This window comes from Stenella coeruleoalba (genome assembly GCF_951394435.1).
Source record: "Stenella coeruleoalba genome assembly, contig: scaffold_184, whole genome shotgun sequence".
Lineage (NCBI taxonomy): Eukaryota > Metazoa > Chordata > Mammalia > Artiodactyla > Delphinidae > Stenella > Stenella coeruleoalba.
Genome location: NW_027646312.1, coordinates 132,465 through 146,477, shown reverse-complemented (window position 1 = coordinate 146,477; position 14,013 = coordinate 132,465). Strand labels below are relative to the sequence as shown.

Below are 14,013 nucleotides of genomic sequence, written 5' to 3'. Positions count from 1 at the left end.
AAAACCCCATATTAAACGCCTAAGAATGTACCTGACTAGTAAGTATCTTAAAACCTATGGATTGCTATGTCTCCAAAAGAGAATCAAGCGTGTGTACAGGGGCATAAACGCAGCAGTGATAGGATTGGAGAGGTTCGGTGAGCAAATGAAGACCCTTTGAAGTCATATTGCATGGTACCCATTACACGGGTCTCAACTCTCCAGGTTTAAGGTATTCTTCCTTCAGCTAAAACATGCATGTGGAACCCAGAGTATGATCAACCATGTGAACGGGAGACGTGTTCAAATATGTCTCAGTTTTCCTCCCCTGGTACTCGGGTGCAACATTCCAGACGCTTTACTAACACTCTCCCGACTTGGAGAGTAAGCACCTTTAACCTCCTGTTTGGCCCAGTTTGCAATTTCTGCGGAAGATGAACAGGAATAGCGAGAACCAATGAGAGGCTAGCTGGAGGTGTCTGGACGGGCAAATTTAACTCTCATTTCCCACCAGGAAGAGGAATTAACCAAAGGCTCAGCATGCCGGGCCGGAACAAGATTAGGGCCTGAAGCCATCCTGCGGTATTGCGGCCAGCTCACAAGAAAGCGAGTTGAAGAAAGGAGCTCAGGGGCACTGTAATTCACAAACCTGCAGAGTTATAAATGACAGCTATCGTCCAAAAATAGACTGAAGTAAGGCTGCCAAGAGGACTTGAAAGTGGGGCAGAATTGCAGGAAACCGATTTCAGGAGGTAGACTGGAATTGCATTGAAAGCATAGGAAAAGAGGCAGAACGTCCACAATGATGCACTTGGCCAAAAAGGGCGTATGCGTTTTTTCCTGAATATATTCAGGAAAAAACGCATACGCCCTTTTTGGCCAACCAAGCAAGCTTGCAAAGGAAATCTGCACTACAATGAAGTCTCACTTCCCCCCGGTCAAAAGGGCCATCTGAAAAAAGTGTAAAATCCAGAAAGGCAGGACAGGCCATGGAGAACTGGGAGCCTTGTTATGCTGATGGGCGGGATGTAAATTGCCAACAGACACTCGGGAGAAGTGTATGGTGTTTCCTGAAACATCTAAAAAACAAAGCAACAGAGCCTAGGGCACTTCCACTTATGGTCCTATAGCTTAGGGAAATTAAAATCAAAAAGACACAGCCACCCCAAAGTTTGGGATGCCTCCGTTTACAAGAACCCCGTTTACCGTACAAGTTCAATATCACAGAAAGTGAAAAATGGATAAAGAACTTGTGGTACTTACGTACAATGCAGTATCACTCAGCAATGAAATCTATGTCATCAGGCCCGTAGCAGCATAATGAGTGGATTCAGGTACGATGATTCTAACTGAAATAAGTCACACAGAAAAAGAAACATCATAAGATATCACTAATACACGGAATGTAAACTTGGCTACACAGGAACTGCATTCCAAAACAGAACAGGGTCTCAAATTTAGAAAACCAACTTATGCTTGCTTAAGGGGAAAGGTGAGTTGGGGTGCTGCATAAAACCAGAGATTGAAATGAGCACAGATAAAGTTCCTTAAGCCAAATATGGAATAGACAAGAGCTACTCCTTGCTCAACGAAATGGACTCAAAACCCCATATTAAACGCCTAAGAATGTACCTGACTAGTAAGTATCTTAAAACCTATGGATTGCTATGTCTCCAAAAGAGAATCAAGCGTGTGTACAGGGGCATAAACGCAGCAGTGATAGGATTGGAGAGGTTCGGTGAGCAAATGAAGACCCTTTGAAGTAATATTGCATGGTACCCATTACACGGGTCTCAACTCTCCAGGTTTAAGGTATTCTTCCTTCAGCTAAAACATGCATGTGGAACCTAGAGTATGATCAACCATGTGAACGGGAGACGTGTTCAAATATGTCTCAGTTTTCCTCCCCTGGTACTCGGGTGCAACATTCCAGACACTTTACTAACACTCTCCCGACTTGGAGAGTCAGTCCCTTTAACCTCTTGTTTGGCCCAGTTTGCAATTTCTGCGGAAGATTAACAGGAATAGCGAGAACCAATGAGAGGCTAGCTGGAGGTGTCTGGACGGGCAAATTTAACTCTCATTTCCCACCAGGAAGAGGAATTAACCAACAGCTCAGCATGCCGGGCCGGAACAAGATTAGGGCCTGAAGCCATCCTGCGGTGTTGCGGCCAGGTCACAAGAAAGCGAGTTGAAGAAAGGAGCTCAGGGGCACTGTAATTCACAAACCTGCAGAGTTATAAATGACAGCTATCGTCCAAAAATAGACTGAAGTAAGGCTGCCAAGAGGACTTGAAAGCGGGGCAGAATTGCAGGAAACCGATTTCAGGAGGTAGACTGGAATTGCATTGAAAGCATAGGAAAAGAGGCAGAACGTCCACAATGATGCACTTGGCCAAAAAGGGCGTATGCGTTTTTTCCTGAATATATTCAGGAAAAAACGCATACGCCCTTTTTGGCCAACCAAGCAAGCTTGCAAAGGAAATCTGCACTACAATGAAGTCTCACTTCCCCCCGGTCAAAAGGGCCATCTGAAAAAAGTGTAAAATCCAGAAAGGCAACAGGCCATTGAGAACTGGGAGCCTTGTTATGCTGATGGGCGGGATGTAAATTGCCAACAGACACTCGGGAGAAGTGTATGGTGTTTCCTGAAACATCTAAAAAACAAAGCAACAGAGCCTAGGGCACTTCCACTTATGGTCCTATAGCTTAGGGAAATTAAAATCAAAAAGACACAGCCACCCCAAAGTTTGGAACGGCTCTGTTTACAAGAACCTCGTTTACAGTACAAGTTCAACATCGCAGAAAGTGAAAAATGGATAAAAAAGTTGTGGTATTCACTTACAAAACAATATCACTCAGCAATGAAATCTATGTCATCAGGCCCGTAGCAGCACAATGAGTGGATTCAGGTATGATGATTCTAACTGAAGGAAGTCACACAGAAAAAGAAACATCATAAGATATCAGTAATACACGGAATGGAAACTTGGCTACACAGGAACTGAATTACAGAACAGAACAGGGTCTCAAATTTAGAAAACCAACTTATGCTTGCTTAAGGGTAAAGGTGAGTTGGGGTGCTGCATAAAACCAGAGATTGAAATGAGCACAGATAAAGTTCCTTAAGCCAAATATGGAATAGACAAGAGCTACTCCTTTCTCAACGAAATGGACTCAACACCGCCTATTAAACGCCTAAGAATGTACCTGACTAGTAAGTATCTTAAAACCTATGGATTGCTATGTCTCCGAAGGGGAATCAAGCATGTGTACAGGGGCATAAACGCAGCAGTGATAGGATTGGAGAGGTTCGGTGAGCAAATGAAGACCCTTTGAAGTCATATTGCATGGTACCCATTCCACGGGTTTCAACTATCCAGGTTTTAGGTATTCTTCCTTCAGCTAAAACATGCATGGGGAACCCAAGTATGATCAACCATGTGAAAAGGAGACGTGTTCAAATATGTCTCAGTTTTCGTACCCTGGTACTCGGGTGCAACATTCCAGATGCTTTACTAACACTCTCCCCACTTGGAGAGTCAGCACCTTTAACCTCCTGTTTGGCCCAGTTTGCAATTTCTGCGGAAGATGAACAGGAATAGCGAGAACCAATGAGAGACTAGCTGGAGGTGTCTGGACGGGCAAATTTAACTCTCATTTCCCACCAGGAAGAGGAATTAACCAAAGGCTCAGCGTGCCGTGCCGGAACCAGATTAGGGCCTGAAGCCATCCTGCGGTGTTGCGGCCAGGTCACAAGAAAGCGAGTTGAAGAAAGGAGCTCAGGGGCACTGTAATTCACAAACCTGCAGAGTTATAAATGACAGCTATCGTCCAAAAATAGACTGAAGTAAGGCTGCCAAGAGGACTTGAAAGCGGGGCAGAATTGCAGGAAACCGATTTCAGGAGGTAGACTGGAATTGCATTGAAAGCATAGGAAAAGAGGCAGAACGTCCACAATGATGCACTTGGCCAAAAAGGGCGTATGCGTTTTTTTCCTGAATATATTCAGGAGAAAACGCATACGCCCTTTTTGGCCAACCAAGCAAGCTTGCAAAGGAAATCTGCACTACAATGAAGTTTCACTTCCCCCCGGTCAAAAGGGCCATCTGAAAAAAGTGTAAAATCCAGAAAGGCAGGACAGGCCATGGAGAACTGGGAGCCTTGTTATGCTGATGGGCGGGATGTAAATTGCCAACAGACACTCGGGAGAAGTGTATGGTGTTTCCTGAAACATCTAAAAAACAAAGCAACAGAGCCTAGGGCACTTCCACTTATGGTCCTATAGCTTATGGAAATTAAAATCAAAAAGACACAGCCACCCCAAAGTTTGGGACGCCTCCGTTTACAAGAACCTCGTTTACCGTACAAGTTCAATATCACAGAAAGTGAAAAATGGATAAAGAACTTGTGGTACTTACGTACAATGCAGTATCACTCAGCAATGAAATCTATGTCATCAGGCCCGTAGCAGCATAATGAGTGGATTCAGGTACGATGATTCTAACTGAAATAAGTCACACAGAAAAAGAAACATCATAAGATATCACTAATACACGGAATGTAAACTTGGCTACACAGGAACTGCATTCCAAAACAGAACAGGGTCTCAAATTTAGAAAACCAACTTATGCTTGCTTAAGGGGAAAGGTGAGTTGGGGTGCTGCATAAAACCAGAGATTGAAATGAGCACAGATAAAGTTCCTTAAGCCAAATATGGAATAGACAAGAGCTACTCCTTGCTCAACGAAATGGACTCAACACCGCATATTAAACGCCTAAGAATGTACCTGACTAGTAAGTATCTTAAAACCTATGGATTGCTATGTCTCCGAAGGGGAATCAAGCATGTGTACAGGGGCATAAATGCAGCAGTGATAGGATTGGAGAGGTTCGGTGAGCAAATGAAGACCCTTTGAAGTCATATTGCATGGTACCCATTCCACGGGTTTCAACTACCCAGGTTTTAGGTATTCTTCCTTCAGCTAAAACATGCATGTGGAACCCAGAGTATGATCAACCATGTGATCGGGAGACGTGTTCAAATATGTCTCAGTTTTCGTACCCTGGTACTCGGGTGCAACATTCCAGACGCTTTACTAACACTCTCCCGACTTGGAGAGTCAGCACCTTTAACCTCCTGTTTGGCCCAGTTTGCAATTTCTGCGGAAGATGAACAGGAATAGCGAGAACCAATGAGAGACTAGCTGGAGGTGTCTGGACGGGCAAATTTAACTCTCATTTCCCACCAGGAAGAGGAATTAACCAAAGGCTCAGCGTGCCGTGCCGGAACCAGATTAGGGCCTGAAGCCATCCTGCGGTGTTGCGGCCAGCTCACAAGAAAGCGAGTTGAAGAAAGGAGCTCAGGGGCACTGTAATTCACAAACCTGCAGAGTTATAAATGACAGCTATCGTCCAAAAATATACTGAAGTAAGGCTGCCAAGAGGACTTGAAAGCGGGGCAGAATTGCAGGAAACCGATTTCAGGAGGTAGACTGGAATTGCATTGAAAGCATAGGAAAAGAGGCAGAACGTCCACAATGATGCACTTGGCCAAAAAGGGCGTATGCGTTTTATCCTGAATATATTCAGGAAAAAACGCATAGGCCCTTTTTGGCCAACCAAGCAAGCTTGCAAAGGAAATCTGCACTACAATGAAGTTTCACTTCCCCACGGTCAAAAGGGCCATCTGAAAAAAGTGTAAAATCCAGAAAGGCAGGACAGGCCATGGAGAACTGGGAGCCTTGTTATGCTGATGGGCGGGATGTAAATTGCCAACAGACACTCGGGAGAAGTGTATGGTGTTTCCTGAAACATCTAAAAAACAAAGCAACAGAGCCTAGGGCACTTCCACTTATGGTCCTATAGCTTAGGGAAATTAAAATCAAAAAGACACAGCCACCCCAAAGTTTGGGATGCCTCCGTTTACAAGAACCTCGTTTACCGTACAAGTTCAATATCACAGAAAGTGAAAAATGGATAAAGAACTTGTGGTACTTACGTACAATGCAGTATCACTCAGCAATGAAATCTATGTCATCAGGCCCGTAGCAGCATAATGAGTGGATTCAGGTACGATGATTCTAACTGAAATAAGTCACACAGAAAAAGAAACATCATAAGATATCACTAATACACGGAATGTAAACTTGGCTACACAGGAACTGCATTCCAAAACAGAACAGGGTCTCAAATTTAGAAAACCAACTTATGCTTGCTTAAGGGGAAAGGTGAGTTGGGGTGCTGCATAAAACCAGAGATTGAAATGAGCACAGATAAAGTTCCTTAAGCCAAATATGGAATAGACAAGAGCTACTCCTTGCTCAACGAAATGGACTCAAAACCCCATATTAAACGCCTATGAATGTACCTGACTAGTAAGTATCTTAAAACCTATGGATTGCTATGTCTCCAAAAGAGAATCAAGCGTGTGTACAGGGGCATAAACGCAGCAGTGATAGGATTGGAGAGGTTCGGTGAGCAAATGAAGACCCTTTGAAGTCATACTGCATGGTACCCATTACACGGGTCTCAACTCTCCAGGTTTAAGGTATTCTTCCTTCAGCTAAAACATGCATGTGGAACCTAGAGTATGATCAACCATGTGAACGGGAGACGTGTTCAAATATGTCTCAGTTTTCCTCCCCTGGTACTCGGGTGCAACATTCCAGACGCTTTACTAACACTCTCCCGACTTGGAGAGTCAGTCCCTTTAACCTCCTGTTTGGCCCAGTTTGCAATTTCTGCGGAAGATGAACAGGAATAGCGAGAACCAATGAGAGGCTAGCTGGAGGTGTCTGGACAGGCAAATTTAACTCTCATTTCCCACCAGGAAGAGGAATTAACCAAAGGCTCAGCATGCCGGGCCGGAACAAGATTAGGGCCTGAAGCCATCCTGCGGTGTTGCGGCCAGGTCACAAGAAAGCGAGTTGAAGAAAGGAGCTCAGGGGCACTGTAATTCACAAACCTGCAGAGTTATAAATGACAGCTATCGTCCAAAAATAGACTGAAGTAAGGCTGCCAAGAGGACTTGAAAGCGGGGCAGAATTGCAGGAAACCGATTTCAGGAGGTAGACTGGAATTGCATTGAAAGCATAGGAAAAGAGGCAGAACGTCCACAATGATGCACTTGGCCAAAAAGGGCGTATGCGTTTTTTCCTGAATATATTCAGGAAAAAACGCATACGCCCTTTTTGGCCAACCAAGCAAGCTTGCAAAGGAAATCTGCACTACAATGAAGTCTCACTTCCCCCCAGTCAAAAGGGCCATCTGAAAAAATTGTAAAATCCAGAAAGGCAGGACAGGCCATGGAGAACTGGGAGCCTTGTTATGCTGATGGGCGGGATGTAAATTGCCAACAACCACTCGGGAGAAGTGTATGGTGTTTCCTGAAACATCTAAAAAACAAAGCAACAGAACCTAGGGCACTTCCACTTATGGTCCTATAGCTTAGGGAAATTAAAATCAAAAAGACACAGCCACCCCAAAGTTTGGAACGGCTCTGTTTACACGAACCTCGTTTACAGTACAAGTTCAACATCGCAGAAAGTGAAAAATGGATAAAGAAGTTGTGGTATTCACTTACAGAGCAATATCACTCAGCAATGAAATCTATGTCATCAGGCCCGTAGCAGCACAATGAGTGGATTCAGGTATGATGATTCTAACTGAAGTAAGTCACACAGAAAAAGAAACATCATAAGATATCAGTAATACACGGAATGGAAACTTGGCTACACAGGAACTGAATTACAGAACAGAACAGGGTCTCAAATTTAGAAAACCAACTTATGCTTGCTTAAGGGTAAAGGTGAGTTGGGGTGCTGCATAAAACCAGAGATTGAAATGAGCACAGATAAAGTTCCTTAAGCCAAATATGGAATAGACAATAGCTACTCCTTTCTCAACGAAATGGACTCAACACCGCATATTAAACGCCTAAGAATGTACCTGACTAGTAAGTATCTTAAAACCTATGGATTGCTATGTCTCCGAAGGGGAATCAAGCATGTGTACAGGGGCATAAACGCAGCAGTGATAGGATTGGAGAGGTTCGGTGAGCAAATGAAGACCCTTTGAAGTCATATTGCATGGTACCCATTCCACGGGTTTCAACTACCCAGGTTTTAGGTATTCTTCCTTCAGCTAAAACATGCATGTGGAACCCAGAGTATGATCAACCATGTGATCGGGAGACCTGTTCAAATATGTCTCAGTTTTCGTACCCTGGTACTCAGGTGCAAATTTCCAGACGCTTTACTAACACTCTCCCCACTTGGGGTGTCAGCACCTTTAAACTCCTGTTTGGCCCAGTTTGCAATTTCTGCGGAAGATGAACAGGAATAGCGAGAACCAATGAGAGGCTAGCTGGAGGTGTCTGGTCGGGCAAATTTAACTCTCATTTCCCACCAGGAAGAGGAATTAACCAAAGGCTCACCATGCCGGGCCGGAACCAGATTAGGGCCTGAAGCCATCCTGCGGTGTTGCGGCCAGCTCACAAGAAAGCGAGTTGAAGAAAGGAGCTCAGGGGCACTGTAATTCACAAACCTGCAGAGTTATAAATGACAGCTATCGTCCAAAAATAGACTGAAGTAAGGCTGCCAAGAGGACTTGAAAGCGGGGCAGAATTGCAGGAAACCGATTTCAGGAGGTAGACTGGAATTGCATTGAAAGCATAGGAAAAGAGGCAGAACGTCCACAATGATGCACTTGGCCAAAAAGGGCGTATGCGTTTTTTCCTGAATATATTCAGGAAAAAACGCATACGCCCTTTTTGGCCAACCAAGCAAGCTTGCAAAGGAAATCTGCACTACAATGAAGTCTCACTTCCCCCCGGTCAAAAGGGCCATCTGAAAAAAGTGTAAAATCCAGAAAGGCAGGACAGGCCATGGAGAACTGGGAGCCTTGTTATGCTGATGGGCGGGATGTAAATTGCCAACAGACACTCGGGAGAAGTGTATGGTGTTTCCTGAAACATCTAAAAAACAAAGCAACAGAACCTCGGGCACTTCCACTTATGGTCCTATAGCTTAGGGAAATTAAAATCAAAAAGACACAGCCACCCCAAAGTTTGAAACGGCTCTGTTTACAAGAACCTCGTTTACAGTACAAGTTCAACATCGCAGAAAGTGAAAAATGGATAAAGAAGTTGTGGTATTTACCTACCAAGCAATATCACTCAGCAATGAAATCTGTGTCATCAGGCCCTTAGCAGCACAATGAGTGGATTCAGGTATGATGATTCTAACTGAAATAAGTCACACAGAAAAAGTAACATCATAAGGTATCAGTAATACACGGAATGTAAAAATGGCTACACAGGAACTGAATTACAGAACAGAACAGGGTCTCAAATTTAGAAAACCAACTTATGCTTGCTTAAGGGTAAAGGTGAGTTGGGGTGCTGCATAAAACCAGAGATTGAAATGAGCACAGATAAAGTTCCTTAAGTCAAATATGGAATAGACTAGAGCTACTCCTTGCTCAACGAAATGGACTCAACACCGCATATTAAACGCCTAAGAATGTACCTGACTAGTAAGTATCTTAAAACCTATGGATTGCTATGTCTCCGAAAGAGAATCAAGCATGTGTACAGGGGCATAAACGCAGCAGTGATAGGATTGGAGAGGTTCGGTGAGCAAATGAAGACCCTTTGATGTCATATTGCATGGTACCCATTACACGGGTCTTAACTCTCAAGGTTTAAGGTATTCTTCCTTCAGCTAAAACATGCATGTGGAACCTAGAGTATGATCAACCATGCGATCGGGAGACGTGTTCAAATATGTCTCAGTTTTCGTACCCTGGTACTCGGGTGCAACATACCAGACGCTTTACTAACACTCTCCCCACTTGGAGAGTCAGTCCCTTTAACCTCCTGTTTGGCCCAGTTTGCAATTTCTGCGGAAGATGAACAGGAATAGCGAGAACCAATGAGAGACTAGCTGGAGGTGTCTGGACAGGCAAATTTAACTCTCATTTCCCACCAGGAAGAGGAATTAACCAAAGGCTCAGCGTGCCGTGCCGGAACTAGATTAGGGCCTGAAGCCATCCTGCGGTGTTGCGGCCAGGTCACAAGAAAGCGAGTTGAAGGAAGGAGCTCAGGGACACTGTAATTCACAAACCTGCAGAGTTATAAATGACAGCTATCGACCAAAAATAGACTGAAGTAAGGCTGCGAAGAGGACTTCAAAGCGGGGCAGCATTGCAGGAAACCGATTTCAGGAGGTAGACTGGAATTGCATTGAAAGCATAGGAAAAGAGGCAGAACGTCCACAATGATGCACTTGGCCAAAAAGGGCGTATGCGTTTTTTCCTGAATATATTCAGGAAAAAACGCATACGCCCTTTTTAGCCAACAAAGCAAGCTTGCAAAGGAAATCTGCACTACAATGAAGTTTCACTTCCCCCCGGTCAAAAGGGCCATCTGAAAAAAGTGTAAAATCCAGAAAGGCAGGACAGGCCATGGAGAACTGGGAGCCTTGTTATGCTGATGGGCGGGATGTAAATTGCCAACAACCACTCGGAAGAAGTGTATGGTGTTTCCTGAAACATCTAAAAAACAAAGCAACAGAGCCTAGGGCACTTCCACTTATGGTCCTATAGCTTAGGGAATTTAAAATCAAAAAGACACAGCCACCCCAAATTTGGGGCTCCTCCGTTTACAAGAACCTCGTTTACCGTACAAGTTCAATATCACAGAAAGTGAAAAATGGATAAAGAACTTGTGGTACTTACGTACAATGCAGTATCACTCAGCAATGAAATCTATGTCATCAGGCCCGTAGCAGCATAATGAGTGGATTCAGGTACGATGATTCTAACTGAAATAAGTCACACAGAAAAAGAAACATCATAAGATATCACTAATACACGGAATGTAAACTTGGCTACACAGGAACTGCATTCCAAAACAGAACAGGGTCTCAAATTTAGAAAACCAACTTATGCTTGCTTAAGGGGAAAGGTGAGTTGGGGTGCTGCATAAAACCAGAGATTGAAATGAGCACAGATAAAGTTCCTTAAGCCAAATATGGAATAGACAAGAGCTACTCCTTGCTCAACGAAATGGACTCAAAACCCCATATTAAACGCCTAAGAATGTACCTGACTAGTAAGTATCTTAAAATCTATGGATTGCTATGTCTCCGAAAGAGAATCAAGCATGTGTACAGGGGCATAAACGCAGCAGTGATAGGATTGGAGAGGTTCGGTGAGCAAATGAAGACCCTTTGAAGTCATATTGCATGGTACCCATTCCACGGGTTTCAACTACCCAGGTTTAAGGTATTCTTCCTTCAGCTAAAACATGCATGTGGAACCTAGAGTATGATCAACCATGTGATCGGGAGACGTGTTCAAATATGTCTCAGTTTTCCTCCCCTGGTACTCAGGTGCAACATTCCAGACGCTTTACTAACACTATCCCCACTTGGAGAGTCAGTCCCTTTAACCTCCTGTTTGGCCCAGTTTGCAATTTCTGCGGAAGATGAACAGGAATAGCGAGAACCAATGAGAGGCTAGCTGGAGGTGTCTGGACGGGCAAATTTAACTCTCATTTCCCACCAGGAAGAGGAATTAACCAAAGGCTCACCATGCCGGGCCGGAACCAGATTAGGGCCTGAAGCCATCCTGCGGTGTTGCGGCCAGGTCACAAGAAAGCGAGTTGAAGAAAGGAGCTCAGGGGCACTGTAACTCACAAACCTGCAGAGTTATAAATGACAGCTATCGTCCAAAAATAGACTGAAGTAAGGCTGCCAAGAGGACTTGAAAGCGGGGCAGAATTGCAGGAAACCGATTTCAGGAGGTAGACTGGAATTGCATTGAAAGCATAGGAAAAGAGGCAGAACGTCCACAATGATGCACTTGGCCAAAAAGGGCGTATGCGTTTTTTCCTGAATATATTCAGGAAAAAACGCATACGCCCTTTTTGGCCAACCAAGCAAGCTTGCAAAGGAAATCTGCACTACAATGAAGTCTCACTTCCCCCCGGTCAAAAGGGCCATCTGAAAAAAGTGTAAAATCCAGAAAGGCAGGACAGGCCATGGAGAACTGGGAGCCTTGTTATGCTGATGGGCGGGATGTAAATTGCCAACAGACACTCGGGAGAAGTGTATGGTGTTTCCTGAAACATCTAAAAAACAAAGCAACAGAACCTCGGGCACTTCCACTTATGGTCCTATAGCTTAGGGAAATTAAAATCAAAAAGACACAGCCACCCCAAAGTTTGAAACGGCTCTGTTTACAAGAACCTCGTTTACAGTACAAGTTCAACATCGCAGAAAGTGAAAAATGGATAAAGAAGTTGTGGTATTTACCTACCAAGCAATATCACTCAGCAATGAAATCTGTGTCATCAGGCCCTTAGCAGCACAATGAGTGGATTCAGGTATGATGATTCTAACTGAAATAAGTCACACAGAAAAAGTAACATCATAAGGTATCAGTAATACACGGAATGTAAAAATGGCTACACAGGAACTGAATTACAGAACAGAACAGGGTCTCAAATTTAGAAAACCAACTTATGCTTGCTTAAGGGTAAAGGTGAGTTGGGGTGCTGCATAAAACCAGAGATTGAAATGAGCACAGATAAAGTTCCTTAAGTCAAATATGGAATAGACTAGAGCTACTCCTTGCTCAACGAAATGGACTCAACACCGCATATTAAACGCCTAAGAATGTACCTGACTAGTAAGTATCTTAAAACCTATGGATTGCTATGTCTCCGAAAGAGAATCAAGCATGTGTACAGGGGCATAAACGCAGCAGTGATAGGATTGGAGAGGTTCGGTGAGCAAATGAAGACCCTTTGATGTCATATTGCATGGTACCCATTACACGGGTCTTAACTCTCAAGGTTTAAGGTATTCTTCCTTCAGCTAAAACATGCATGTGGAACCTAGAGTATGATCAACCATGCGATCGGGAGACGTGTTCAAATATGTCTCAGTTTTCGTACCCTGGTACTCGGGTGCAACATACCAGAGGCTTTACTAACACTCTCCCCACTTGGAGAGTCAGTCCCTTTAACCTCCTGTTTGGCCCAGTTTGCAATTTCTGCGGAAGATGAACAGGAATAGCGAGAACCAATGAGAGACTAGCTGGAGGTGTCTGGACAGGCAAATTTAACTCTCATTTCCCACCAGGAAGAGGAATTAACCAAAGGCTCAGCGTGCCGTGCCGGAACTAGATTAGGGCCTGAAGCCATCCTGCGGTGTTGCGGCCAGGTCACAAGAAAGCGAGTTGAAGGAAGGAGCTCAGGGACACTGTAATTCACAAACCTGCAGAGTTATAAATGACAGCTATCGACCAAAAATAGACTGAAGTAAGGCTGCGAAGAGGACTTCAAAGCGGGGCAGCATTGCAGGAAACCGATTTCAGGAGGTAGACTGGAATTGCATTGAAAGCATAGGAAAAGAGGCAGAACGTCCACAATGATGCACTTGGCCAAAAAGGGCGTATGCGTTTTTTCCTGAATATATTCAGGAAAAAACGCATACGCCCTTTTTAGCCAACAAAGCAAGCTTGCAAAGGAAATCTGCACTACAATGAAGTTTCACTTCCCCCCGGTCAAAAGGGCCATCTGAAAAAAGTGTAAAATCCAGAAAGGCAGGACAGGCCATGGAGAACTGGGAGCCTTGTTATGCTGATGGGCGGGATGTAAATTGCCAACAACCACTCGGAAGAAGTGTATGGTGTTTCCTGAAACATCTAAAAAACAAAGCAACAGAGCCTAGGGCACTTCCACTTATGGTCCTATAGCTTAGGGAATTTAAAATCAAAAAGACACAGCCACCCCAAATTTGGGGCTCCTCCGTTTACAAGAACCTCGTTTACCGTACAAGTTCAATATCACAGAAAGTGAAAAATGGATAAAGAACTTGTGGTACTTACGTACAATGCAGTATCACTCAGCAATGAAATCTATGTCATCAGGCCCGTAGCAGCATAATGAGTGGATTCAGGTACGATGATTCTAACTGAAATAAGTCACACAGAAAAAGAAACATCATAAGATATCACTAATAC

General features: G+C 44.1%; 1 long non-coding RNA gene across 4 annotated transcripts in view; it reads right to left on the bottom strand.

Moving 5' to 3' along the window:
• LOC307181178 overlaps positions 1–14,013 on the bottom strand; it is a 523,312-nt gene that overhangs the window by 413,858 nt on the left and 95,441 nt on the right. Inside the window, exon 1 of one of the 4 annotated variants that reach the window (XR_013826077.1) lies at positions 7,565–7,623. The exons of the other annotated variants lie outside the window; for them this stretch is intronic. This is a non-coding gene — a long non-coding RNA (uncharacterized lncRNA). Of the gene's footprint in view, positions 1–7,564; positions 7,624–14,013 lie in introns of those variants that run through there. 4 annotated transcript variants of the gene reach the window in all.